The 20,000-nt window shown below is 47.5% G+C and overlaps 60 non-coding genes and 4 pseudogenes across 60 annotated transcripts; all 64 read right to left on the reverse strand.

Moving 5' to 3' along the window:
• Window positions 1-17: 17 nt before the first annotated feature.
• On the reverse strand, window positions 18-136 carry LOC146289011 (5S ribosomal RNA). The gene has a single exon (XR_014757436.1). It is a non-coding gene; the product is annotated as a 5S ribosomal RNA (ribosomal RNA).
• A 174-nt stretch (window positions 137-310) lies between these two features.
• Window positions 311-429, reverse strand: LOC146289012 (5S ribosomal RNA). Its single transcript, XR_014757448.1, has one exon. It is a non-coding gene; the product is annotated as a 5S ribosomal RNA (ribosomal RNA).
• A 236-nt stretch (window positions 430-665) lies between these two features.
• On the reverse strand, window positions 666-784 carry LOC146289013 (5S ribosomal RNA). Its single transcript, XR_014757459.1, has one exon. It is a non-coding gene; the product is annotated as a 5S ribosomal RNA (ribosomal RNA).
• A 192-nt stretch (window positions 785-976) lies between these two features.
• LOC146289014 (5S ribosomal RNA) lies at window positions 977-1,095 on the reverse strand. Its single transcript, XR_014757470.1, has one exon. It is a non-coding gene; the product is annotated as a 5S ribosomal RNA (ribosomal RNA).
• Window positions 1,096-1,271: 176 nt separating this feature from the next.
• Window positions 1,272-1,390, reverse strand: LOC146289015 (5S ribosomal RNA). The gene has a single exon (XR_014757092.1). It is a non-coding gene; the product is annotated as a 5S ribosomal RNA (ribosomal RNA).
• A 178-nt stretch (window positions 1,391-1,568) lies between these two features.
• Window positions 1,569-1,687, reverse strand: LOC146289016 (5S ribosomal RNA). The gene has a single exon (XR_014757481.1). It is a non-coding gene; the product is annotated as a 5S ribosomal RNA (ribosomal RNA).
• Window positions 1,688-1,993: 306 nt separating this feature from the next.
• Window positions 1,994-2,112, reverse strand: LOC146289017 (5S ribosomal RNA). Its single transcript, XR_014757492.1, has one exon. It is a non-coding gene; the product is annotated as a 5S ribosomal RNA (ribosomal RNA).
• Window positions 2,113-2,348: 236 nt separating this feature from the next.
• Window positions 2,349-2,467, reverse strand: LOC146289018 (5S ribosomal RNA). The gene has a single exon (XR_014757504.1). It is a non-coding gene; the product is annotated as a 5S ribosomal RNA (ribosomal RNA).
• A 192-nt stretch (window positions 2,468-2,659) lies between these two features.
• LOC146289019 (5S ribosomal RNA) lies at window positions 2,660-2,778 on the reverse strand. Its single transcript, XR_014757515.1, has one exon. It is a non-coding gene; the product is annotated as a 5S ribosomal RNA (ribosomal RNA).
• A 176-nt stretch (window positions 2,779-2,954) lies between these two features.
• Window positions 2,955-3,073, reverse strand: LOC146289020 (5S ribosomal RNA). Its single transcript, XR_014757093.1, has one exon. It is a non-coding gene; the product is annotated as a 5S ribosomal RNA (ribosomal RNA).
• A 178-nt stretch (window positions 3,074-3,251) lies between these two features.
• LOC146289021 (5S ribosomal RNA) lies at window positions 3,252-3,370 on the reverse strand. Its single transcript, XR_014757526.1, has one exon. It is a non-coding gene; the product is annotated as a 5S ribosomal RNA (ribosomal RNA).
• A 256-nt stretch (window positions 3,371-3,626) lies between these two features.
• LOC146289022 (5S ribosomal RNA) lies at window positions 3,627-3,745 on the reverse strand. Its single transcript, XR_014757537.1, has one exon. It is a non-coding gene; the product is annotated as a 5S ribosomal RNA (ribosomal RNA).
• A 176-nt stretch (window positions 3,746-3,921) lies between these two features.
• LOC146289023 (5S ribosomal RNA) lies at window positions 3,922-4,040 on the reverse strand. The gene has a single exon (XR_014757548.1). It is a non-coding gene; the product is annotated as a 5S ribosomal RNA (ribosomal RNA).
• A 240-nt stretch (window positions 4,041-4,280) lies between these two features.
• On the reverse strand, window positions 4,281-4,399 carry LOC146289024 (5S ribosomal RNA). Its single transcript, XR_014757561.1, has one exon. It is a non-coding gene; the product is annotated as a 5S ribosomal RNA (ribosomal RNA).
• Window positions 4,400-4,661: 262 nt separating this feature from the next.
• Window positions 4,662-4,780, reverse strand: LOC146289025 (5S ribosomal RNA). The gene has a single exon (XR_014757572.1). It is a non-coding gene; the product is annotated as a 5S ribosomal RNA (ribosomal RNA).
• A 192-nt stretch (window positions 4,781-4,972) lies between these two features.
• LOC146289026 (5S ribosomal RNA) lies at window positions 4,973-5,091 on the reverse strand. The gene has a single exon (XR_014757583.1). It is a non-coding gene; the product is annotated as a 5S ribosomal RNA (ribosomal RNA).
• A 176-nt stretch (window positions 5,092-5,267) lies between these two features.
• Window positions 5,268-5,386, reverse strand: LOC146289027 (5S ribosomal RNA). The gene has a single exon (XR_014757594.1). It is a non-coding gene; the product is annotated as a 5S ribosomal RNA (ribosomal RNA).
• A 178-nt stretch (window positions 5,387-5,564) lies between these two features.
• Window positions 5,565-5,683, reverse strand: LOC146289028 (5S ribosomal RNA). Its single transcript, XR_014757605.1, has one exon. It is a non-coding gene; the product is annotated as a 5S ribosomal RNA (ribosomal RNA).
• A 256-nt stretch (window positions 5,684-5,939) lies between these two features.
• Window positions 5,940-6,058, reverse strand: LOC146289029 (5S ribosomal RNA). Its single transcript, XR_014757616.1, has one exon. It is a non-coding gene; the product is annotated as a 5S ribosomal RNA (ribosomal RNA).
• Window positions 6,059-6,234: 176 nt separating this feature from the next.
• LOC146289030 (5S ribosomal RNA) lies at window positions 6,235-6,353 on the reverse strand. The gene has a single exon (XR_014757627.1). It is a non-coding gene; the product is annotated as a 5S ribosomal RNA (ribosomal RNA).
• A 246-nt stretch (window positions 6,354-6,599) lies between these two features.
• On the reverse strand, window positions 6,600-6,718 carry LOC146289031 (5S ribosomal RNA). The gene has a single exon (XR_014757547.1). It is a non-coding gene; the product is annotated as a 5S ribosomal RNA (ribosomal RNA).
• A 224-nt stretch (window positions 6,719-6,942) lies between these two features.
• On the reverse strand, window positions 6,943-7,061 carry LOC146289032 (5S ribosomal RNA). The gene has a single exon (XR_014757638.1). It is a non-coding gene; the product is annotated as a 5S ribosomal RNA (ribosomal RNA).
• Window positions 7,062-7,239: 178 nt separating this feature from the next.
• On the reverse strand, window positions 7,240-7,358 carry LOC146289033 (5S ribosomal RNA). Its single transcript, XR_014757649.1, has one exon. It is a non-coding gene; the product is annotated as a 5S ribosomal RNA (ribosomal RNA).
• A 252-nt stretch (window positions 7,359-7,610) lies between these two features.
• LOC146289034 (5S ribosomal RNA) lies at window positions 7,611-7,729 on the reverse strand. The gene has a single exon (XR_014757660.1). It is a non-coding gene; the product is annotated as a 5S ribosomal RNA (ribosomal RNA).
• A 226-nt stretch (window positions 7,730-7,955) lies between these two features.
• On the reverse strand, window positions 7,956-8,074 carry LOC146289035 (5S ribosomal RNA). Its single transcript, XR_014757274.1, has one exon. It is a non-coding gene; the product is annotated as a 5S ribosomal RNA (ribosomal RNA).
• A 190-nt stretch (window positions 8,075-8,264) lies between these two features.
• LOC146289036 (5S ribosomal RNA) lies at window positions 8,265-8,383 on the reverse strand. The gene has a single exon (XR_014757673.1). It is a non-coding gene; the product is annotated as a 5S ribosomal RNA (ribosomal RNA).
• A 176-nt stretch (window positions 8,384-8,559) lies between these two features.
• LOC146289037 (5S ribosomal RNA) lies at window positions 8,560-8,678 on the reverse strand. Its single transcript, XR_014758046.1, has one exon. It is a non-coding gene; the product is annotated as a 5S ribosomal RNA (ribosomal RNA).
• Window positions 8,679-8,856: 178 nt separating this feature from the next.
• LOC146289038 (5S ribosomal RNA) lies at window positions 8,857-8,975 on the reverse strand. The gene has a single exon (XR_014757684.1). It is a non-coding gene; the product is annotated as a 5S ribosomal RNA (ribosomal RNA).
• A 220-nt stretch (window positions 8,976-9,195) lies between these two features.
• LOC146289039 (5S ribosomal RNA) lies at window positions 9,196-9,314 on the reverse strand. Its single transcript, XR_014757695.1, has one exon. It is a non-coding gene; the product is annotated as a 5S ribosomal RNA (ribosomal RNA).
• A 204-nt stretch (window positions 9,315-9,518) lies between these two features.
• Window positions 9,519-9,637, reverse strand: LOC146289040 (5S ribosomal RNA). The gene has a single exon (XR_014757706.1). It is a non-coding gene; the product is annotated as a 5S ribosomal RNA (ribosomal RNA).
• A 176-nt stretch (window positions 9,638-9,813) lies between these two features.
• Window positions 9,814-9,932, reverse strand: LOC146289041 (5S ribosomal RNA). The gene has a single exon (XR_014757094.1). It is a non-coding gene; the product is annotated as a 5S ribosomal RNA (ribosomal RNA).
• A 178-nt stretch (window positions 9,933-10,110) lies between these two features.
• On the reverse strand, window positions 10,111-10,229 carry LOC146289042 (5S ribosomal RNA). The gene has a single exon (XR_014757717.1). It is a non-coding gene; the product is annotated as a 5S ribosomal RNA (ribosomal RNA).
• Window positions 10,230-10,463: 234 nt separating this feature from the next.
• On the reverse strand, window positions 10,464-10,582 carry LOC146289043 (5S ribosomal RNA). The gene has a single exon (XR_014757728.1). It is a non-coding gene; the product is annotated as a 5S ribosomal RNA (ribosomal RNA).
• Window positions 10,583-10,760: 178 nt separating this feature from the next.
• On the reverse strand, window positions 10,761-10,879 carry LOC146289044 (5S ribosomal RNA). The gene has a single exon (XR_014757739.1). It is a non-coding gene; the product is annotated as a 5S ribosomal RNA (ribosomal RNA).
• A 178-nt stretch (window positions 10,880-11,057) lies between these two features.
• Window positions 11,058-11,176, reverse strand: LOC146289045 (5S ribosomal RNA). The gene has a single exon (XR_014757095.1). It is a non-coding gene; the product is annotated as a 5S ribosomal RNA (ribosomal RNA).
• Window positions 11,177-11,352: 176 nt separating this feature from the next.
• On the reverse strand, window positions 11,353-11,471 carry LOC146289046 (5S ribosomal RNA). Its single transcript, XR_014757750.1, has one exon. It is a non-coding gene; the product is annotated as a 5S ribosomal RNA (ribosomal RNA).
• Window positions 11,472-11,647: 176 nt separating this feature from the next.
• On the reverse strand, window positions 11,648-11,766 carry LOC146289047 (5S ribosomal RNA). The gene has a single exon (XR_014757761.1). It is a non-coding gene; the product is annotated as a 5S ribosomal RNA (ribosomal RNA).
• A 180-nt stretch (window positions 11,767-11,946) lies between these two features.
• Window positions 11,947-12,065, reverse strand: LOC146289048 (5S ribosomal RNA). The gene has a single exon (XR_014757772.1). It is a non-coding gene; the product is annotated as a 5S ribosomal RNA (ribosomal RNA).
• A 176-nt stretch (window positions 12,066-12,241) lies between these two features.
• Window positions 12,242-12,360, reverse strand: LOC146289049 (5S ribosomal RNA). The gene has a single exon (XR_014757784.1). It is a non-coding gene; the product is annotated as a 5S ribosomal RNA (ribosomal RNA).
• A 178-nt stretch (window positions 12,361-12,538) lies between these two features.
• Window positions 12,539-12,657, reverse strand: LOC146289050 (5S ribosomal RNA). Its single transcript, XR_014757795.1, has one exon. It is a non-coding gene; the product is annotated as a 5S ribosomal RNA (ribosomal RNA).
• A 178-nt stretch (window positions 12,658-12,835) lies between these two features.
• Window positions 12,836-12,954, reverse strand: LOC146289051 (5S ribosomal RNA). Its single transcript, XR_014757806.1, has one exon. It is a non-coding gene; the product is annotated as a 5S ribosomal RNA (ribosomal RNA).
• A 214-nt stretch (window positions 12,955-13,168) lies between these two features.
• LOC146289052 (5S ribosomal RNA) lies at window positions 13,169-13,287 on the reverse strand. The gene has a single exon (XR_014757011.1). It is a non-coding gene; the product is annotated as a 5S ribosomal RNA (ribosomal RNA).
• Window positions 13,288-13,457: 170 nt separating this feature from the next.
• LOC146289053 (5S ribosomal RNA) lies at window positions 13,458-13,576 on the reverse strand. The gene has a single exon (XR_014757957.1). It is a non-coding gene; the product is annotated as a 5S ribosomal RNA (ribosomal RNA).
• A 178-nt stretch (window positions 13,577-13,754) lies between these two features.
• Window positions 13,755-13,873, reverse strand: LOC146289054 (5S ribosomal RNA). The gene has a single exon (XR_014757817.1). It is a non-coding gene; the product is annotated as a 5S ribosomal RNA (ribosomal RNA).
• Window positions 13,874-14,073: 200 nt separating this feature from the next.
• Window positions 14,074-14,192, reverse strand: LOC146289055 (5S ribosomal RNA). Its single transcript, XR_014757460.1, has one exon. It is a non-coding gene; the product is annotated as a 5S ribosomal RNA (ribosomal RNA).
• A 172-nt stretch (window positions 14,193-14,364) lies between these two features.
• On the reverse strand, window positions 14,365-14,483 carry LOC146289056 (5S ribosomal RNA; annotated as a pseudogene).
• Window positions 14,484-14,673: 190 nt separating this feature from the next.
• LOC146289057 (5S ribosomal RNA) lies at window positions 14,674-14,792 on the reverse strand. The gene has a single exon (XR_014757026.1). It is a non-coding gene; the product is annotated as a 5S ribosomal RNA (ribosomal RNA).
• Window positions 14,793-14,980: 188 nt separating this feature from the next.
• LOC146289058 (5S ribosomal RNA) lies at window positions 14,981-15,099 on the reverse strand (annotated as a pseudogene).
• A 190-nt stretch (window positions 15,100-15,289) lies between these two features.
• LOC146289059 (5S ribosomal RNA) lies at window positions 15,290-15,408 on the reverse strand. The gene has a single exon (XR_014757461.1). It is a non-coding gene; the product is annotated as a 5S ribosomal RNA (ribosomal RNA).
• Window positions 15,409-15,584: 176 nt separating this feature from the next.
• Window positions 15,585-15,703, reverse strand: LOC146289060 (5S ribosomal RNA). The gene has a single exon (XR_014757828.1). It is a non-coding gene; the product is annotated as a 5S ribosomal RNA (ribosomal RNA).
• Window positions 15,704-15,885: 182 nt separating this feature from the next.
• Window positions 15,886-16,004, reverse strand: LOC146289061 (5S ribosomal RNA). Its single transcript, XR_014757013.1, has one exon. It is a non-coding gene; the product is annotated as a 5S ribosomal RNA (ribosomal RNA).
• A 178-nt stretch (window positions 16,005-16,182) lies between these two features.
• Window positions 16,183-16,301, reverse strand: LOC146289062 (5S ribosomal RNA). The gene has a single exon (XR_014757633.1). It is a non-coding gene; the product is annotated as a 5S ribosomal RNA (ribosomal RNA).
• A 176-nt stretch (window positions 16,302-16,477) lies between these two features.
• Window positions 16,478-16,596, reverse strand: LOC146289063 (5S ribosomal RNA). The gene has a single exon (XR_014757839.1). It is a non-coding gene; the product is annotated as a 5S ribosomal RNA (ribosomal RNA).
• Window positions 16,597-16,778: 182 nt separating this feature from the next.
• LOC146289064 (5S ribosomal RNA) lies at window positions 16,779-16,887 on the reverse strand (annotated as a pseudogene).
• A 178-nt stretch (window positions 16,888-17,065) lies between these two features.
• LOC146289065 (5S ribosomal RNA) lies at window positions 17,066-17,184 on the reverse strand. The gene has a single exon (XR_014757850.1). It is a non-coding gene; the product is annotated as a 5S ribosomal RNA (ribosomal RNA).
• Window positions 17,185-17,376: 192 nt separating this feature from the next.
• Window positions 17,377-17,495, reverse strand: LOC146289066 (5S ribosomal RNA). The gene has a single exon (XR_014757462.1). It is a non-coding gene; the product is annotated as a 5S ribosomal RNA (ribosomal RNA).
• A 176-nt stretch (window positions 17,496-17,671) lies between these two features.
• LOC146289067 (5S ribosomal RNA) lies at window positions 17,672-17,790 on the reverse strand. Its single transcript, XR_014757861.1, has one exon. It is a non-coding gene; the product is annotated as a 5S ribosomal RNA (ribosomal RNA).
• Window positions 17,791-17,972: 182 nt separating this feature from the next.
• LOC146289068 (5S ribosomal RNA) lies at window positions 17,973-18,091 on the reverse strand. Its single transcript, XR_014757014.1, has one exon. It is a non-coding gene; the product is annotated as a 5S ribosomal RNA (ribosomal RNA).
• Window positions 18,092-18,269: 178 nt separating this feature from the next.
• Window positions 18,270-18,388, reverse strand: LOC146289069 (5S ribosomal RNA). Its single transcript, XR_014757634.1, has one exon. It is a non-coding gene; the product is annotated as a 5S ribosomal RNA (ribosomal RNA).
• A 176-nt stretch (window positions 18,389-18,564) lies between these two features.
• On the reverse strand, window positions 18,565-18,683 carry LOC146289070 (5S ribosomal RNA). The gene has a single exon (XR_014757309.1). It is a non-coding gene; the product is annotated as a 5S ribosomal RNA (ribosomal RNA).
• Window positions 18,684-18,871: 188 nt separating this feature from the next.
• Window positions 18,872-18,990, reverse strand: LOC146289071 (5S ribosomal RNA; annotated as a pseudogene).
• A 192-nt stretch (window positions 18,991-19,182) lies between these two features.
• Window positions 19,183-19,301, reverse strand: LOC146289072 (5S ribosomal RNA). Its single transcript, XR_014757463.1, has one exon. It is a non-coding gene; the product is annotated as a 5S ribosomal RNA (ribosomal RNA).
• Window positions 19,302-19,477: 176 nt separating this feature from the next.
• On the reverse strand, window positions 19,478-19,596 carry LOC146289073 (5S ribosomal RNA). Its single transcript, XR_014757872.1, has one exon. It is a non-coding gene; the product is annotated as a 5S ribosomal RNA (ribosomal RNA).
• A 182-nt stretch (window positions 19,597-19,778) lies between these two features.
• Window positions 19,779-19,897, reverse strand: LOC146289074 (5S ribosomal RNA). Its single transcript, XR_014757015.1, has one exon. It is a non-coding gene; the product is annotated as a 5S ribosomal RNA (ribosomal RNA).
• Between the last annotated feature and the right edge of the window lie 103 nt (window positions 19,898-20,000).

A 20,000-nucleotide genomic window follows, 5' to 3' on the forward strand; every position in this document is an offset into this window, starting at 1 on the left:
AAGTGAATGAGCAAAAGAGCATACAGCACCTGGTATTCCCAGGCGGTCTCCCATCCAAGTACTAACCAGGCCCGACCCTGCTTAGCTTCCGAGATCAGACGAGATCGGGCGTTGCCAGGCTGGTATGGCCGTACGAAATAAGTTGACAACCATAGGCTACTTATCCATATACAGATTTGGCAATTGACAATGCAAGGTGGTCTCTCTCTCTCTCTCTCTCGTGTCAAAATGAAAACTGCTTCCAGCCCCTTTCATGAAGGACTACTTGTGCATATTGCAACATTTCAGTTTCTAAGTGAATGAGCAAAAGAGCATACAGCACCTGGTATTCCCAGGCGGTCTCCCATCCAAGTACTAACCAGGCCCGACCCTGCTTAGCTTCCGAGATCAGACGAGATCGGGCGTTGCCAGGCTGGTATGGCCGTACGAAATAAGTTGACAACCATAGGCTACTTATCCATATACAGATTTGGCAATTGACAATGCAAGGTGGTCTCTCTCTCTCTCTCTCTCTCTCTCTCTCTCTCTCTCTCTCTCTCTCTCTCTCTCTCTCTCTCTCTCTCTCTCTCTCTCTCGTGTCAAAATGAAAACTGCTTCCAGCCCCTTTCATGAAGGACTACTTGTTTATATTGCAACATTTCAGTTTCTAAGTGAATGAGCAAAAGAGCATACAGCACCTGGTATTCCCAGGCGGTCTCCCATCCAAGTACTAACCAGGCCCGACCCTGCTTAGCTTCCGAGATCAGACGAGATCGGGCGTTGCCAGGCTGGTATGGCCGTACGAAATAAGTTGACAACCATAGGCTACTTATCCATATACAGATTTGGCAATTGACAATGCAAGGTGGTCTCTCTCTCTCTCTCTCTCTCTCTCTCTCTCTCTCTCTCGTCAAAATGAAAACTGCTTCCAGCCCCTTTCATGAAGGACTACTTGTGCATATTGCAACATTTCAGTTTCTAAGTGAATGAGCAAAAGAGCATACAGCACCTGGTATTCCCAGGCGGTCTCCCATCCAAGTACTAACCAGGCCCGACCCTGCTTAGCTTCCGAGATCAGACGAGATCGGGCGTTGCCAGGCTGGTATGGCCGTACGAAATAAGTTGACAACCATAGGCTACTTATCCATATACAGATTTGGCAATTGACAATGCAAGGTGGTCTCTCTCTCTCTCTCTCTCTCGTGTCAAAATGAAAACTGCTTCCAGCCCCTTTCATGAAGGACTACTTGTGCATATTGCTACATTTCAGTTTCTAAGTGAATGAGCAAAAGAGCATACAGCACCTGGTATTCCCAGGCGGTCTCCCATCCAAGTACTAACCAGGCCCGACCCTGCTTAGCTTCCGAGATCAGACGAGATCGGGCGTTGCCAGGCTGGTATGGCCGTACAAAATAAGTTGACAACCATAGGCTACTTATCCATATACAGATTTGGCAATTGACAATGCAAGGTGGTCTCTCTCTCTCTCTCTCTCTCTCGTGTCAAAATGAAAACTGCTTCCAGCCCCTTTCATGAAGGACTACTTGTGCATATTGCAACATTTCAGTTTCTAAGTGAATGAGCAAAAGAGCATACAGCACCTGGTATTCCCAGGCGGTCTCCCATCCAAGTACTAACCAGGCCCGACCCTGCTTAGCTTCCGAGATCAGACGAGATCGGGCGTTGCCAGGCTGGTATGGCCGTACGAAATAAGTTGACAACCATAGGCTACTTATCCATATACAGATTTGGCAATTGACAATGCAAGGTGGTCTCTCTCTCTCTCTCTCTCTCTCTCTCTCTCTCTCTCTCTCTCTCTCTCTCTCTCTCTCTCTCTCTCTCTCTCTCTCTCTCTCTCTCTCTCTCTCTCTCTCTCTCTCTCTCTCTCTCTCTCTCTCTCTCTCTCTCTCTCTCTCTCTCTCTCGTGTCAAAATGAAAACTGCTTCCAGCCCCTTTCATGAAGGACTACTTGTTTATATTGCAACATTTCAGTTTCTAAGTGAATGAGCAAAAGAGCATACAGCACCTGGTATTCCCAGGCGGTCTCCCATCCAAGTACTAACCAGGCCCGACCCTGCTTAGCTTCCGAGATCAGACGAGATCGGGCGTTGCCAGGCTGGTATGGCCGTACGAAATAAGTTGACAACCATAGGCTACTTATCCATATACAGATTTGGCAATTGACAATGCAAGGTGGTCTCTCTCTCTCTCTCTCTCTCTCTCTCTCTCTCTCTCTCTCTCTCTCTCTCTCTCTCTCTCTCTCTCTCTCTCTCTCTCTCGTGTCAAAATGAAAACTGCTTCCAGCCCCTTTCATGAAGGACTACTTGTTTATATTGCAACATTTCAGTTTCTAAGTGAATGAGCAAAAGAGCATACAGCACCTGGTATTCCCAGGCGGTCTCCCATCCAAGTACTAACCAGGCCCGACCCTGCTTAGCTTCCGAGATCAGACGAGATCGGGCGTTGCCAGGCTGGTATGGCCGTACGAAATAAGTTGACAACCATAGGCTACTTATCCATATACAGATTTGGCAATTGACAATGCAAGGTGGTCTCTCTCTCTCTCTCTCTCTCTCTCTCTCTCTCTCTCTCGTCAAAATGAAAACTGCTTCCAGCCCCTTTCATGAAGGACTACTTGTGCATATTGCAACATTTCAGTTTCTAAGTGAATGAGCAAAAGAGCATACAGCACCTGGTATTCCCAGGCGGTCTCCCATCCAAGTACTAACCAGGCCCGACCCTGCTTAGCTTCCGAGATCAGACGAGATCGGGCGTTGCCAGGCTGGTATGGCCGTACGAAATAAGTTGACAACCATAGGCTACTTATCCATATACAGATTTGGCAATTGACAATGCAAGGTGGTCTCTCTCTCTCTCTCTCTCTCGTGTCAAAATGAAAACTGCTTCCAGCCCCTTTCATGAAGGACTACTTGTGCATATTGCTACATTTCAGTTTCTAAGTGAATGAGCAAAAGAGCATACAGCACCTGGTATTCCCAGGCGGTCTCCCATCCAAGTACTAACCAGGCCCGACCCTGCTTAGCTTCCGAGATCAGACGAGATCGGGCGTTGCCAGGCTGGTATGGCCGTACAAAATAAGTTGACAACCATAGGCTACTTATCCATATACAGATTTGGCAATTGACAATGCAAGGTGGTCTCTCTCTCTCTCTCTCTCTCTCGTGTCAAAATGAAAACTGCTTCCAGCCCCTTTCATGAAGGACTACTTGTGCATATTGCAACATTTCAGTTTCTAAGTGAATGAGCAAAAGAGCATACAGCACCTGGTATTCCCAGGCGGTCTCCCATCCAAGTACTAACCAGGCCCGACCCTGCTTAGCTTCCGAGATCAGACGAGATCGGGCGTTGCCAGGCTGGTATGGCCGTACGAAATAAGTTGACAACCATAGGCTACTTATCCATATACAGATTTGGCAATTGACAATGCAAGGTGGTCTCTCTCTCTCTCTCTCTCTCTCTCTCTCTCTCTCTCTCTCTCTCTCTCTCTCTCTCTCTCTCTCTCTCTCTCTCTCTCTCTCTCTCTCTCTCTCTCTCTCGTGTCAAAATGAAAACTGCTTCCAGCCCCTTTCATGAAGGACTACTTGTTTATATTGCAACATTTCAGTTTCTAAGTGAATGAGCAAAAGAGCATACAGCACCTGGTATTCCCAGGCGGTCTCCCATCCAAGTACTAACCAGGCCCGACCCTGCTTAGCTTCCGAGATCAGACGAGATCGGGCGTTGCCAGGCTGGTATGGCCGTACGAAATAAGTTGACAACCATAGGCTACTTATCCATATACAGATTTGGCAATTGACAATGCAAGGTGGTCTCTCTCTCTCTCTCTCTCTCGTGTCAAAATGAAAACTGCTTCCAGCCCCTTTCATGAAGGACTACTTGTGCATATTGCAACATTTCAGTTTCTAAGTGAATGAGCAAAAGAGCATACAGCACCTGGTATTCCCAGGCGGTCTCCCATCCAAGTACTAACCAGGCCCGACCCTGCTTAGCTTCCGAGATCAGACGAGATCGGGCGTTGCCAGGCTGGTATGGCCGTACGAAATAAGTTGACAACCATAGGCTACTTATCCATATACAGATTTGGCAATTGACAATGCAAGGTGGTCTCTCTCTCTCTCTCTCTCTCTCTCTCTCTCTCTCTCTCTCTCTCTCTCTCTCTCTCTCTCTCTCTCTCTCTCTCTCTCTCTCTCGTGTCAAAATGAAAACTGCTTCCAGCCCCTTTCATGAAGGACTACTTGTTTATATTGCAACATTTCAGTTTCTAAGTGAATGAGCAAAAGAGCATACAGCACCTGGTATTCCCAGGCGGTCTCCCATCCAAGTACTAACCAGGCCCGACCCTGCTTAGCTTCCGAGATCAGACGAGATCGGGCGTTGCCAGGCTGGTATGGCCGTACGAAATAAGTTGACAACCATAGGCTACTTATCCATATACAGATTTGGCAATTGACAATGCAAGGCGGTCTCTCTCTCTCTCTCTCTCTCTCTCTCTCTCTCTCTCTCTCTCTCTCTCTCTCTCTCTCTCTCTCTCTCTCTCTCTCTCTCTCTCTCTCTCTCTCTCTCTCTCTCTCGTGTCAAAATGAAAACTGCTTCCAGCCCCTTTCATGAAGGACTACTTGTTTATATTGCAACATTTCAGTTTCTAAGTGAATGAGCAAAAGAGCATACAGCACCTGGTATTCCCAGGCGGTCTCCCATCCAAGTACTAACCAGGCCCGACCCTGCTTAGCTTCCGAGATCAGACGAGATCGGGCGTTGCCAGGCTGGTATGGCCGTACGAAATAAGTTGACAACCATAGGCTACTTATCCATATACAGATTTGGCAATTGACAATGCAAGGTGGTCTCTCTCTCTCTCTCTCTCTCTCTCTCTCTCTCTCTCTCGTCAAAATGAAAACTGCTTCCAGCCCCTTTCATGAAGGACTACTTGTGCATATTGCAACATTTCAGTTTCTAAGTGAATGAGCAAAAGAGCATACAGCACCTGGTATTCCCAGGCGGTCTCCCATCCAAGTACTAACCAGGCCCGACCCTGCTTAGCTTCCGAGATCAGACGAGATCGGGCGTTGCCAGGCTGGTATGGCCGTACGAAATAAGTTGACAACCATAGGCTACTTATCCATATACAGATTTGGCAATTGACAATGCAAGGTGGTCTCTCTCTCTCTCTCTCTCTCGTGTCAAAATGAAAACTGCTTCCAGCCCCTTTCATGAAGGACTACTTGTGCATATTGCTACATTTCAGTTTCTAAGTGAATGAGCAAAAGAGCATACAGCACCTGGTATTCCCAGGCGGTCTCCCATCCAAGTACTAACCAGGCCCGACCCTGCTTAGCTTCCGAGATCAGACGAGATCGGGCGTTGCCAGGCTGGTATGGCCGTACGAAATAAGTTGACAACCATAGGCTACTTATCCATATACAGATTTGGCAATTGACAATGCAAGGTGGTCTCTCTCTCTCTCTCTCTCTCTCGTGTCAAAATGAAAACTGCTTCCAGCCCCTTTCATGAAGGACTACTTGTGCATATTGCAACATTTCAGTTTCTAAGTGAATGAGCAAAAGAGCATACAGCACCTGGTATTCCCAGGCGGTCTCCCATCCAAGTACTAACCAGGCCCGACCCTGCTTAGCTTCCGAGATCAGACGAGATCGGGCGTTGCCAGGCTGGTATGGCCGTACGAAATAAGTTGACAACCATAGGCTACTTATCCATATACAGATTTGGCAATTGACAATGCAAGGTGGTCTCTCTCTCTCTCTCTCTCTCTCTCTCTCTCTCTCTCTCTCTCTCTCTCTCTCTCTCTCTCTCTCTCTCTCTCTCTCTCTCTCTCTCTCTCTCTCTCTCTCGTGTCAAAATGAAAACTGCTTCCAGCCCCTTTCATGAAGGACTACTTGTTTATATTGCAACATTTCAGTTTCTAAGTGAATGAGCAAAAGAGCATACAGCACCTGGTATTCCCAGGCGGTCTCCCATCCAAGTACTAACCAGGCCCGACCCTGCTTAGCTTCCGAGATCAGACGAGATCGGGCGTTGCCAGGCTGGTATGGCCGTACGAAATAAGTTGACAACCATAGGCTACTTATCCATATACAGATTTGGCAATTGACAATGCAAGGTGGTCTCTCTCTCTCTCTCTCTCTCGTGTCAAAATGAAAACTGCTTCCAGCCCCTTTCATGAAGGACTACTTGTGCATATTGCAACATTTCAGTTTCTAAGTGAATGAGCAAAAGAGCATACAGCACCTGGTATTCCCAGGCGGTCTCCCATCCAAGTACTAACCAGGCCCGACCCTGCTTAGCTTCCGAGATCAGACGAGATCGGGCGTTGCCAGGCTGGTATGGCCGTACGAAATAAGTTGACAACCATAGGCTACTTATCCATATACAGATTTGGCAATTGACAATGCAAGGTGGTCTCTCTCTCTCTCTCTCTCTCTCTCTCTCTCTCTCTCTCTCTCTCTCTCTCTCTCTCTCTCTCTCTCTCTCTCTCTCTCTCTCTCTCTCTCGTGTCAAAATGAAAACTGCTTCCAGCCCCTTTCATGAAGGACTACTTGTTTATATTGCAACATTTCAGTTTCTAAGTGAATGAGCAAAAGAGCATACAGCACCTGGTATTCCCAGGCGGTCTCCCATCCAAGTACTAACCAGGCCCGACCCTGCTTAGCTTCCGAGATCAGACGAAATCGGGCGTTGCCAGGCTGGTATGGCCGTACGAAATAAGTTGACAACCATAGGCTACTTATCCATATACAGATTTGGCAATTGACAATGCAAGGCGGTCTCTCTCTCTCTCTCTCTCTCTCTCTCTCTCTCTCTCTCTCTCTCTCTCTCTCTCTCTCTCTCTCTCTCGTGTCAAAATGAAAACTGCTTCCAGCCCCTTTCATGAAGGACTACTTGTTTATATTGCAACATTTCAGTTTCTAAGTGAATGAGCAAAAGAGCATACAGCACCTGGTATTCCCAGGCGGTCTCCCATCCAAGTACTAACCAGGCCCGACCCTGCTTAGCTTCCGAGATCAGACGAGATCGGGCGTTGCCAGGCTGGTATGGCCGTACGAAATAAGTTGACAACCATAGGCTACTTATCCATATACAGATTTGGCAATTGACAATGCAAGGTGGTCTCTCTCTCTCTCTCTCTCTCTCGTGTCAAAATGAAAACTGCTTCCAGCCCCTTTCATGAAGGACTACTTGTGCATATTGCAACATTTCAGTTTCTAAGTGAATGAGCAAAAGAGCATACAGCACCTGGTATTCCCAGGCGGTCTCCCATCCAAGTACTAACCAGGCCCGACCCTGCTTAGCTTCCGAGATCAGACGAGATCGGGCGTTGCCAGGCTGGTATGGCCGTACGAAATAAGTTGACAACCATAGGCTACTTATCCATATACAGATTTGGCAATTGACAATGCAAGGTGGTCTCTCTCTCTCTCTCTCTCTCTCTCTCTCTCTCTCTCTCTCTCTCTCTCTCTCTCTCTCTCTCTCTCTCTCTCTCTCTCTCTCTCTCTCTCTCTCTCGTGTCAAAATGAAAACTGCTTCCAGCCCCTTTCATGAAGGACTACTTGTTTATATTGCAACATTTCAGTTTCTAAGTGAATGAGCAAAAGAGCATACAGCACCTGGTATTCCCAGGCGGTCTCCCATCCAAGTACTAACCAGGCCCGACCCTGCTTAGCTTCCGAGATCAGACGAGATCGGGCGTTGCCAGGCTGGTATGGCCGTACGAAATAAGTTGACAACCATAGGCTACTTATCCATATACAGATTTGGCAATTGACAATGCAAGGCGGTCTCTCTCTCTCTCTCTCTCTCTCTCTCTCTCTCTCTCTCTCTCTCTCTCTCTCTCTCTCTCTCTCTCTCTCGTGTCAAAATGAAAACTGCTTCCAGCCCCTTTCATGAAGGACTACTTGTTTATATTGCAACATTTCAGTTTCTAAGTGAATGAGCAAAAGAGCATACAGCACCTGGTATTCCCAGGCGGTCTCCCATCCAAGTACTAACCAGGCCCGACCCTGCTTAGCTTCCGAGATCAGACGAGATCGGGCGTTGCCAGGCTGGTATGGCCGCACGAAATAAGTTGACAACCATAGGCTACTTATCCATATACAGATTTGGCAATTGACAATGCAAGGTGGTCTCTCTCTCTCTCTCTCTCTCTCTCTCTCTCTCTCTCGTCAAAATGAAAACTGCTTCCAGCCCCTTTCATGAAGGACTACTTGTGCATATTGCAACATTTCAGTTTCTAAGTGAATGAGCAAAAGAGCATACAGCACCTGGTATTCCCAGGCGGTCTCCCATCCAAGTACTAACCAGGCCCGACCCTGCTTAGCTTCCGAGATCAGACGAGATCGGGCGTTGCCAGGCTGGTATGGCCGTACGAAATAAGTTGACAACCATAGGCTACTTATCCATATACAGATTTGGCAATTGACAATGCAAGGTGGTCTCTCTCTCTCTCTCTCTCTCGTGTCAAAATGAAAACTGCTTCCAGCCCCTTTCATGAAGGACTACTTGTGCATATTGCTACATTTCAGTTTCTAAGTGAATGAGCAAAAGAGCATACAGCACCTGGTATTCCCAGGCAGACTCCCATCCAAGTACTAACCAGGCCCGACCCTGCTTAGCTTCCGAGATCAGACGAGATCGGGCGTTGCCAGGCTGGTATGGCCGTACGAAATAAGTTGACAACCATAGGCTACTTATCCATATACAGATTTGGCAATTGACAATGCAAGGTGGTCTCTCTCTCTCTCTCTCTCTCTCGTGTCAAAATGAAAACTGCTTCCAGCCCCTTTCATGAAGGACTACTTGTGCATATTGCAACATTTCAGTTTCTAAGTGAATGAGCAAAAGAGCATACAGCACCTGGTATTCCCAGGCGGTCTCCCATCCAAGTACTAACCAGGCCCGACCCTGCTTAGCTTCCGAGATCAGACGAGATCGGGCGTTGCCAGGCTGGTATGGCCGTACGAAATAAGTTGACAACCATAGGCTACTTATCCATATACAGATTTGGCAATTGACAATGCAAGGTGGTCTCTCTCTCTCTCTCTCTCTCTCTCTCTCTCTCTCTCTCTCTCTCTCTCTCTCTCTCTCTCTCTCGTGTCAAAATGAAAACTGCTTCCAGCCCCTTTCATGAAGGACTACTTGTTTATATTGCAACATTTCAGTTTCTAAGTGAATGAGCAAAAGAGCATACAGCACCTGGTATTCCCAGGCGGTCTCCCATCCAAGTACTAACCAGGCCCGACCCTGCTTAGCTTCCGAGATCAGACGAGATCGGGCGTTGCCAGGCTGGTATGGCCGTACGAAATAAGTTGACAACCATAGGCTACTTATCCATATACAGATTTGGCAATTGACAATGCAAGGTGGTCTCTCTCTCTCTCTCTCTCTCTCTCTCTCTCTCTCTCTCTCTCTCTCTCTCGTCAAAATGAAAACTGCTTCCAGCCCCTTTCATGAAGGACTACTTGTGCATATTGCAACATTTCAGTTTCTAAGTGAATGAGCAAAAGAGCATACAGCACCTGGTATTCCCAGGCGGTCTCCCATCCAAGTACTAACCAGGCCCGACCCTGCTTAGCTTCCGAGATCAGACGAGATCGGGCGTTGCCAGGCTGGTATGGCCGTACGAAATAAGTTGACAACCATAGGCTACTTATCCATATACAGATTTGGCAATTGACAATGCAAGGTGGTCTCTCTCTCTCTCTCTCTCTCGTGTCAAAATGAAAACTGCTTCCAGCCCCTTTCATGAAGGACTACTTGTGCATATTGCTACATTTCAGTTTCTAAGTGAATGAGCAAAAGAGCATACAGCACCTGGTATTCCCAGGCGGTCTCCCATCCAAGTACTAACCAGGCCCGACCCTGCTTAGCTTCCGAGATCAGACGAGATCGGGCGTTGCCAGGCTGGTATGGCCGTACAAAATAAGTTGACAACCATAGGCTACTTATCCATATACAGATTTGGCAATTGACAATGCAAGGTGGTCTCTCTCTCTCTCTCTCTCTCTCGTGTCAAAATGAAAACTGCTTCCAGCCCCTTTCATGAAGGACTACTTGTGCATATTGCAACATTTCAGTTTCTAAGTGAATGAGCAAAAGAGCATACAGCACCTGGTATTCCCAGGCGGTCTCCCATCCAAGTACTAACCAGGCCCGACCCTGCTTAGCTTCCGAGATCAGACGAGATCGGGCGTTGCCAGGCTGGTATGGCCGTACGAAATAAGTTGACAACCATAGGCTACTTATCCATATACAGATTTGGCAATTGACAATGCAAGGTGGTCTCTCTCTCTCTCTCTCTCTCTCTCTCTCTCTCTCTCTCTCTCTCTCTCTCTCTCTCTCTCTCTCTCTCTCTCTCTCTCGTGTCAAAATGAAAACTGCTTCCAGCCCCTTTCATGAAGGACTACTTGTTTATATTGCAACATTTCAGTTTCTAAGTGAATGAGCAAAAGAGCATACAGCACCTGGTATTCCCAGGCGGTCTCCCATCCAAGTACTAACCAGGCCCGACCCTGCTTAGCTTCCGAGATCAGACGAGATCGGGCGTTGCCAGGCTGGTATGGCCGTACGAAATAAGTTGACAACCATAGGCTACTTATCCATATACAGATTTGGCAATTGACAATGCAAGGTGGTCTCTCTCTCTCTCTCTCTCTCTCGTGTCAAAATGAAAACTGCTTCCAGCCCCTTTCATGAAGGACTACTTGTGCATATTGCAACATTTCAGTTTCTAAGTGAATGAGCAAAAGAGCATACAGCACCTGGTATTCCCAGGCGGTCTCCCATCCAAGTACTAACCAGGCCCGACCCTGCTTAGCTTCCGAGATCAGACGAGATCGGGCGTTGCCAGGCTGGTATGGCCGTACGAAATAAGTTGACAACCATAGGCTACTTATCCATATACAGATTTGGCAATTGACAATGCAAGGTGGTCTCTCTCTCTCTCTCTCTCTCTCGTGTCAAAATGAAAACTGCTTCCAGCCCCTTTCATGAAGGACTACTTGTGCATATTGCAACATTTCAGTTTCTAAGTGAATGAGCAAAAGAGCATACAGCACCTGGTATTCCCAGGCGGTCTCCCATCCAAGTACTAACCAGGCCCGACCCTGCTTAGCTTCCGAGATCAGACGAGATCGGGCGTTGCCAGGCTGGTATGGCCGTACAAAATAAGTTGACAACCATAGGCTACTTATCCATATACAGATTTGGCAATTGACAATGCAAGGTGGTCTCTCTCTCTCTCTCTCTCTCGTGTCAAAATGAAAACTGCTTCCAGCCCCTTTCATGAAGGACTACTTGTGCATATTGCAACATTTCAGTTTCTAAGTGAATGAGCAAAAGAGCATACAGCACCTGGTATTCCCAGGCGGTCTCCCATCCAAGTACTAACCAGGCCCGACCCTGCTTAGCTTCCGAGATCAGACGAGATCGGGCGTTGCCAGGCTGGTATGGCCGTACGAAATAAGTTGACAACCATAGGCTACTTATCCATATACAGATTTGGCAATTGACAATGCAAGGTGGTCTCTCTCTCTCTCTCTCTCTCGTGTCAAAATGAAAACTGCTTCCAGCCCCTTTCATGAAGGACTACTTGTGCATATTGCAACATTTCAGTTTCTAAGTGAATGAGCAAAAGAGCATACAGCACCTGGTATTCCCAGGCGGTCTCCCATCCAAGTACTAACCAGGCCCGACCCTGCTTAGCTTCCGAGATCAGACGAGATCGGGCGTTGCCAGGCTGGTATGGCCGTACGAAATAAGTTGACAACCATAGGCTACTTATCCATATACAGATTTGGCAATTGACAATGCAAGGTGGTCTCTCTCTCTCTCTCTCTCTCTCTCGTGTCAAAATGAAAACTGCTTCCAGCCCCTTTCATGAAGGACTACTTGTGCATATTGCAACATTTCAGTTTCTAAGTGAATGAGCAAAAGAGCATACAGCACCTGGTATTCCCAGGCGGTCTCCCATCCAAGTACTAACCAGGCCCGACCCTGCTTAGCTTCCGAGATCAGACGAGATCGGGCGTTGCCAGGCTGGTATGGCCGTACGAAATAAGTTGACAACCATAGGCTACTTATCCATATACAGATTTGGCAATTGACAATGCAAGGTGGTCTCTCTCTCTCTCTCTCTCTCGTGTCAAAATGAAAACTGCTTCCAGCCCCTTTCATGAAGGACTACTTGTGCATATTGCAACATTTCAGTTTCTAAGTGAATGAGCAAAAGAGCATACAGCACCTGGTATTCCCAGGCGGTCTCCCATCCAAGTACTAACCAGGCCCGACCCTGCTTAGCTTCCGAGATCAGACGAGATCGGGCGTTGCCAGGCTGGTATGGCCGTACGAAATAAGTTGACAACCATAGGCTACTTATCCATATACAGATTTGGCAATTGACAATGCAAGGTGGTCTCTCTCTCTCTCTCTCTCTCTCGTGTCAAAATGAAAACTGCTTCCAGCCCCTTTCATGAAGGACTACTTGTGCATATTGCAACATTTCAGTTTCTAAGTGAATGAGCAAAAGAGCATACAGCACCTGGTATTCCCAGGCGGTCTCCCATCCAAGTACTAACCAGGCCCGACCCTGCTTAGCTTCCGAGATCAGACGAGATCGGGCGTTGCCAGGCTGGTATGGCCGTACGAAATAAGTTGACAACCATAGGCTACTTATCCATATACAGATTTGGCAATTGACAATGCAAGGTGGTCTCTCTCTCTCTCTCTCTCTCTCGTGTCAAAATGAAAACTGCTTCCAGCCCCTTTCATGAAGGACTACTTGTGCATATTGCAACATTTCAGTTTCTAAGTGAATGAGCAAAAGAGCATACAGCACCTGGTATTCCCAGGCGGTCTCCCATCCAAGTACTAACCAGGCCCGACCCTGCTTAGCTTCCGAGATCAGACGAGATCGGGCGTTGCCAGGCTGGTATGGCCGTACGAAATAAGTTGACAACCATAGGCTACTTATCCATATACAGATTTGGCAATTGACAATGCAAGGTGGTCTCTCTCTCTCTCTCTCTCTCTCTCTCTCTCTCTCTCTCTCTCTCTCTCTCTCTCTCTCGTGTCAAAATGAAAACTGCTTCCAGCCCCTTTCATGAAGGACTACTTGTTTATATTGCAACATTTCAGTTTCTAAGTGAATGAGCAAAAGAGCATACAGCACCTGGTATTCCCAGGCGGTCTCCCATCCAAGTACTAACCAGGCCCGACCCTGCTTAGCTTCCGAGATCAGACGAGATCGGGCGTTGCCAGGCTGGTATGGCCATACGAAATAAGTTGACAACCATAGGCTACTTATCCATATACAGATTTGGCAATTGACAATGCAAGGTGGTCTCTCTCTTTCTCTCGTGTCAAAATGAAAACTGCTTCCAGCCCCTTTCATGAAGGACTACTTGTGCATATTGCAACATTTCAGTTTCTAAGTGAATGAGCAAAAGAGCATACAGCACCTGGTATTCCCAGGCGGTCTCCCATCCAAGTATTAACCAGGCCCGACCCTGCTTAGCTTCCGAGATCAGACGAGATCGGGCGTTGCCAGGCTGGTATGGCCGTACGAAATAAGTTGACAACCATAGGCTACTTATCCATATACAGATTTGGCAATTGACAATGCAAGGTGGTCTCTCTCTCTCTCTCTCTCTCTCGTGTCAAAATGAAAACTGCTTCCAGCCCCTTTCATGAAGGACTACTTGTGCATATTGCAACATTTCAGTTTCTAAGTGAATGAGCAAAAGAGCATACAGCACCTGGTATTCCCAGGCGGTCTCCCATCCAAGTACTAACCAGGCCCGACCCTGCTTAGCTTCCGAGATCAGACGAGATCGGGCGTTGCCAGGCTGGTATGGCCGTACGAAATAAGTTGACTACCATAGGCTACTTATCCATATACTGATTTGGCAATTGACAATGCGAGGTGGTCTCTCTCTCTCTCTCTCTCTCTCTCTCTCTCTCTCTCTCTCTCTCGTGTCAAAATGAAAACTGCTTCCAGCCCCTTTCATGAAGGACTACTTGTGCATATTGCAACATTTCAGTTTCTAAGTGAATGAGCAAAAGAGCATACAGCACCTGGTATTCCCAGGCGGTCTCCCATCCAAGTACTAACCAGGCCCGACCCTGCTTAGCTTCCGAGACCAGACGAGATCGGGCGTTGCCAGGCTGGTATGGCCGTACGAAATAAGTTGACAACCATAGGCTACTTATCCATATACAGATTTGGCAATTGACAATGCAAGGTGGTCTCTCTCTCTCTCTCTCGTGTCAAAATGAAAACTGCTTCCAGCCCCTTTCATGAAGGACTACTTGTGCATATTGCAACATTTCAGTTTCTAAGTGAATGAGCAAAAGAGCATGCAGCACCTGGTATTCCCAGGTAGTCTCCCATCCAAGTACTAACCAGGCCCGACCCTAATTAGCTTCCGAGATCAGACGAGATCGGGCGTTGCCAGGCTGGTATGGCCGTACGAAATAAGTTGACAACCATAGGCTACTTATCCATATACAGATTTGGCAATTGACAATGCAAGGTGGTCTCTCTCTCTCTCTCTCTCTCTCTCTCTCTCTCTCGTGTCAAAATGGAAACTGCTTCCAGCCCCTTTCATGAAGGACTACTTGTGCATATTGCAAGATTTCAGTTTCTAAGTGAATGAGCAAAAGAGCATACAGCACCTGGTATTCCCAGGCGGTCTCCCATCCAAGTACTAACCAGGCCCGACCCTGCTTAGCTTCCGAGATCAGATGAGATCGGGCGTTGCCAGGCTGGTATGGCCGTAAAATAAGGTGACAACCATAGGCTACTTATCCATATACAGATTTGGCAATTGACAATGCAAGGTGGTCTCTCTCTCTCTCTCTCTCTCTCTCTCTCCCCCTCGTGTCAAAATGAAAACAGCTTCCAGCCCCTTTCATGAAGGACTACTTGTGCATATTGCAAGATTTCAGTTTCTAAGTGAATGAGCAAAAGAGCATACAGCACCTGGTATTCCCAGGCGGTCTCCCATCCAAGTACTAACCAGGCCGGACCCTGCTTAGCTTCCGAGATCAGACGAGATCGGGCGTTGCCAGGCTGGTATGGCCGTACGAAATAAGTTGACAACCATAGGCTACTTATCCATATACTGATTTGGCAATTGACAATGCGAGGTGGTCTCTCTCTCTCTCTCTCTCTCTCTCTCTCTCTCTCGTGTCAAAATGAAAACTGCTTCCAGCCCCTTTCATGAAGGACTACTTGTGCATATTGCAACATTTCAGTTTCTAAGTGAATGAGCAAAAGAGCATACAGCACCTGGTATTCCCAGGCGGTCTCCCATCCAAGTACTAACCAGGCCCGACCCTGCTTAGCTTCCGAGACCAGACGAGATCGGGCGTTGCCAGGCTGGTATGGCCGTACGAAATAAGTTGACAACCATAGGCTACTTATCCATATACAGATTTGGCAATTGACAATGCAAGGTGGTCTCTCTCTCTCTCTCTCTCTCGTGTCAAAATGAAAACTGCTTCCAGCCCCTTTCATGAAGGACTACTTGTGCATATTGCAACATTTCAGTTTCTAAGTGAATGAGCAAAAGAGCATACAGCACCTGGTATTCCCAGGCGGTCTCCCATCCAAGTACTAACCAGGCCCGACCCTGCTTAGCTTCCGAGATCAGACGAGATCGGGCGTTGCCAGGCTGGTATGGCCGTACGAAATAAGTTGACAACCATAGGCTACTTATCCATATACAGATTTGGCAATTGACAATGCAAGGTGGTCTCTCTCTCTCTCTCTCTCTCTCTCTCGTGTCAAAATGGAAACTGCTTCCAGCCCCTTTCATGAAGGACTACTTGTGCATATTGCAACATTTCAGTTTCTAAGTGAATGAGCAAAAGAGCATACAGCACCTGGTATTCCCAGGCGGTCTCCCATCCAAGTACTAACCAGGCCCGACCCTGCTTAGCTTCCGAGATCAGACGAGATCGGGCGTTGCCAGGCTGGTATGGCCATACGAAATAAGTTGACAACCATAGGCTACTTATCCATATACAGATTTGGCAATTGACAATGCAAGGTGGTCTCTCTCTCTCTCTCTCTCTCTCGTGTCAAAATGAAAACTGCTTCCAGCCCCTTTCATGAAGGATTACTTGTGCATATTGCAACATTTCAGTTTCTAAGTGAATGAGCAAAAGAGCATACAGCACCTGGTATTCCCAGGCGGTCTCCCATCCAAGTACTAACCAGGCCCGACCCTGCTTAGCTTCCAAGATCAGACGAGATCGGGCGTTGCCAGGCTGGTATGGCCGTACGAAATAAGTTGACAACCATAGGCTACTTATCCATATACAGATTTGGCAATTGACAATGCAAGGTGGTCTCTCTCTCTCTCTCTCTCTCGTGTCAAAATGAAAACTGCTTCCAGCCCCTTTCATGAAGGACTACTTGTGCATATTGCAACATTTCAGTTTCTAAGTGAATGAGCAAAAGAGCATACAGCACCTGGTATTCCCAGGCGGTCTCCCATCCAAGTACTAACCAGGCCCGACCCTGCTTAGCTTCCGAGATCAGACGAGATCGGGCGTTGCCAGGCTGGTATGGCCGTACGAAATAAGTTGACAACCATAGGCTACTTATCCATATACAGATTTGGCAATTGACAATGCAAGGTGGTCTCTCTCTCTCTCTCTCTCTCTCTCTCGTGTCAAAATGGAAACTGCTTCCAGCCCCTTTCATGAAGGACTACTTGTGCATATTGCAAGATTTCAGTTTCTAAGTGAATGAGCAAAAGAGCATACAGCACCTGGCATTCCCAGGCGGTCTCCCATCCAAGTACTAACCAGGCCCGACCCTGCTTAGCTTCCGAGATCAGGCGTTGCCAGGCTGGTATGGCCGTACGAAATAAGTTGACAACCATAGGCTACTTATCCATATACAGATTTGCCAATTGACAATGCAAGGTGGTCTCTCTCTCTCTCTCTCTCTCTCGTGTCAAAATGAAAACAGCTTCCAGCCCCTTTCATGAAGGACTACTTGTGCATATTGCAAGATTTCAGTTTCTAAGTGAATGAGCAAAAGAGCATACAGCACCTGGTATTCCCAGGCGGTCTCCCATCCAAGTACTAACCAGGCCCGACCCTGCTTAGCTTCCGAGATCAGACGAGATCGGGCGTTGCCAGGCTGGTATGGCCGTACGAAATAAGTTGACAACCATAGGCTACTTATCCATATACTGATTTGGCAATTGACAATGCGAGGTGGTCTCTCTCTCTCTCTCTCTCTCTCTCTCTCTCTCTCTCGTGTCAAAATGAAAACTGCTTCCAGCCCCTTTCATGAAGGACTACTTGTGCATATTGCAACATTTCAGTTTCTAAGTGAATGAGCAAAAGAGCATACAGCACCTGGTATTCCCAGGCGGTCTCCCATCCAAGTACTAACCAGGCCCGACCCTGCTTAGCTTCCGAGACCAGACGAGATCGGGCGTTGCCAGGCTGGTATGGCCGTACGAAATAAGTTGACAACCATAGGCTACTTATCCATATACAGATTTGGCAATTGACAATGCAAGGTGGTCTCTCTCTCTCTCTCTCTCTCGTGTCAAAATGAAAACTGCTTCCAGCCCCTTTCATGAAGGACTACTTGTGCATATTGCAACATTTCAGTTTCTAAGTGAATGAGCAAAAGAGCATACAGCACCTGGTATTCCCAGGCGGTCTCCCATCCAAGTACTAACCAGGCCCGACCCTGCTTAGCTTCCGAGATCAGACGAGATCGGGCGTTGCCAGGCTGGTATGGCCGTACGAAATAAGTTGACAACCATAGGCTACTTATCCATATACAGATTTGGCAATTGACAATGCAAGGTGGTCTCTCTCTCTCTCTCTCTCTCTCTCTCGTGTCAAAATGGAAACTGCTTCCAGCCCCTTTCATGAAGGACTACTTGTGCATATTGCAACATTTCAGTTTCTAAGTGAATGAGCAAAAGAGCATACAGCACCTGGTATTCCCAGGCGGTCTCCCATCCAAGTACTAACCAGGCCCGACCCTGCTTAGCTTCCGAGATCAGACGAGATCGGGCGTTGCCAGGCTGGTATGGCCATACGAAATAAGTTGACAACCATAGGCTACTTATCCATATACAGATTTGGCAATTGACAATGCAAGGTGGTCTCTCTCTCTCTCTCTCTCTCTCGTGTCAAAATGAAAACTGCTTCCAGCCCCTTTCATGAAGGATTACTTGTGCATATTGCAACATTTCAGTTTCTAAGTGAATGAGCAAAAGAGCATACAGCACCTGGTATTCCCAGGCGGTCTCCCATCCAAGTACTAACCAGGCCCGACCCTGCTTAGCTTCCAAGATCAGACGAGATCGGGCGTTGCCAGGCTGGTATGGCCGTACGAAATAAGTTGACAACCATAGGCTACTTATCCATATACAGATTTGGCAATTGACAATGCAAGGTGGTCTCTCTCTCTCTCTCTCTCTCGTGTCAAAATGAAAACTGCTTCCAGCCCCTTTCATGAAGGACTACTTGTGCATATTGCAACATTTCAGTTTCTAAGTGAATGAGCAAAAGAGCATACAGCACCTGGTATTCCCAGGCGGTCTCCCATCCAAGTACTAACCAGGCCCGACCCTGCTTAGCTTCCGAGATCAGACGAGATCGGGCGTTGCCAGGCTGGTATGGCCGTAAAATAAGGTGACAACCATAGGCTACTTATCCATATACAGATTTGGCAATTGACAATGCAAGGTGGTCTCTCTCTCTCTCTCTCTCTCTCTCTCTCCCCCTCGTGTCAAAATGAAAACAGCTTCCAGCCCCTTTCATGAAGGACTACTTGTGCATATTGCAAGATTTCAGTTTCTAAGTGAATGAGCAAAAGAGCATACAGCACCTGGTATTCCCAGGCGGTCTCCCATCCAAGTACTAACCAGGCCGGACCCTGCTTAGCTTCCGAGATCAGACGAGATCGGGCGTTGCCAGGCTGGTATGGCCGTACGAAATAAGTTGACAACCATAGGCTACTTATCCATATACTGATTTGGCAATTGACAATGCGAGGTGGTCTCTCTCTCTCTCTCTCTCTCTCTCTCTCTCTCTCTCGTGTCAAAATGAAAACTGCTTCCAGCCCCTTTCATGAAGGACTACTTGTGCATATTGCAACATTTCAGTTTCTAAGTGAATGAGCAAAAGAGCATACAGCACCTGGTATTCCCAGGCGGTCTCCCATCCAAGTACTAACCAGGCCCGACCCTGCTTAGCTTCCGAGACCAGACGAGATCGGGCGTTGCCAGGCTGGTATGGCCGTACGAAATAAGTTGACAACCATAGGCTACTTATCCATATACAGATTTGGCAATTGACAATGCAAGGTGGTCTCTCTCTCTCTCTCTCTCTCGTGTCAAAATGAAAACTGCTTCCAGCCCCTTTCATGAAGGACTACTTGTGCATATTGCAACATTTCAGTTTCTAAGTGAATGAGCAAAAGAGCATACAGCACCTGGTATTCCCAGGCGGTCTCCCATCCAAGTACTAACCAGGCCCGACCCTGCTTAGCTTCCGAGATCAGACGAGATCGGGCGTTGCCAGGCTGGTATGGCCGTACGAAATAAGTTGACAACCATAGGCTACTTATCCATATACAGATTTGGCAATTGACAATGCAAGGTGGTCTCTCTCTCTCTCTCTCTCTCTCTCTCGTGTCAAAATGGAAACTGCTTCCAGCCCCTTTCATGAAGGACTACTTGTGCATATTGCAACATTTCAGTTTCTAAGTGAATGAGCAAAAGAGCATACAGCACCTGGTATTCCCAGGCGGTCTCCCATCCAAGTACTAACCAGGCCCGACCCTGCTTAGCTTCCGAGATCAGACGAGATCGGGCGTTGCCAGGCTGGTATGGCCATACGAAATAAGTTGACAACCATAGGCTACTTATCCATATACAGATTTGGCAATTGACAATGCAAGGTGGTCTCTCTCTCTCTCTCTCTCTCTCGTGTCAAAATGAAAA

The sequence above is a fragment of the Hypomesus nipponensis genome, chromosome 5 (assembly GCF_054491055.1).
Source record: "Hypomesus nipponensis isolate SF chromosome 5, ASM5449105v1, whole genome shotgun sequence".
NCBI lineage: Eukaryota > Metazoa > Chordata > Actinopteri > Osmeriformes > Osmeridae > Hypomesus > Hypomesus nipponensis.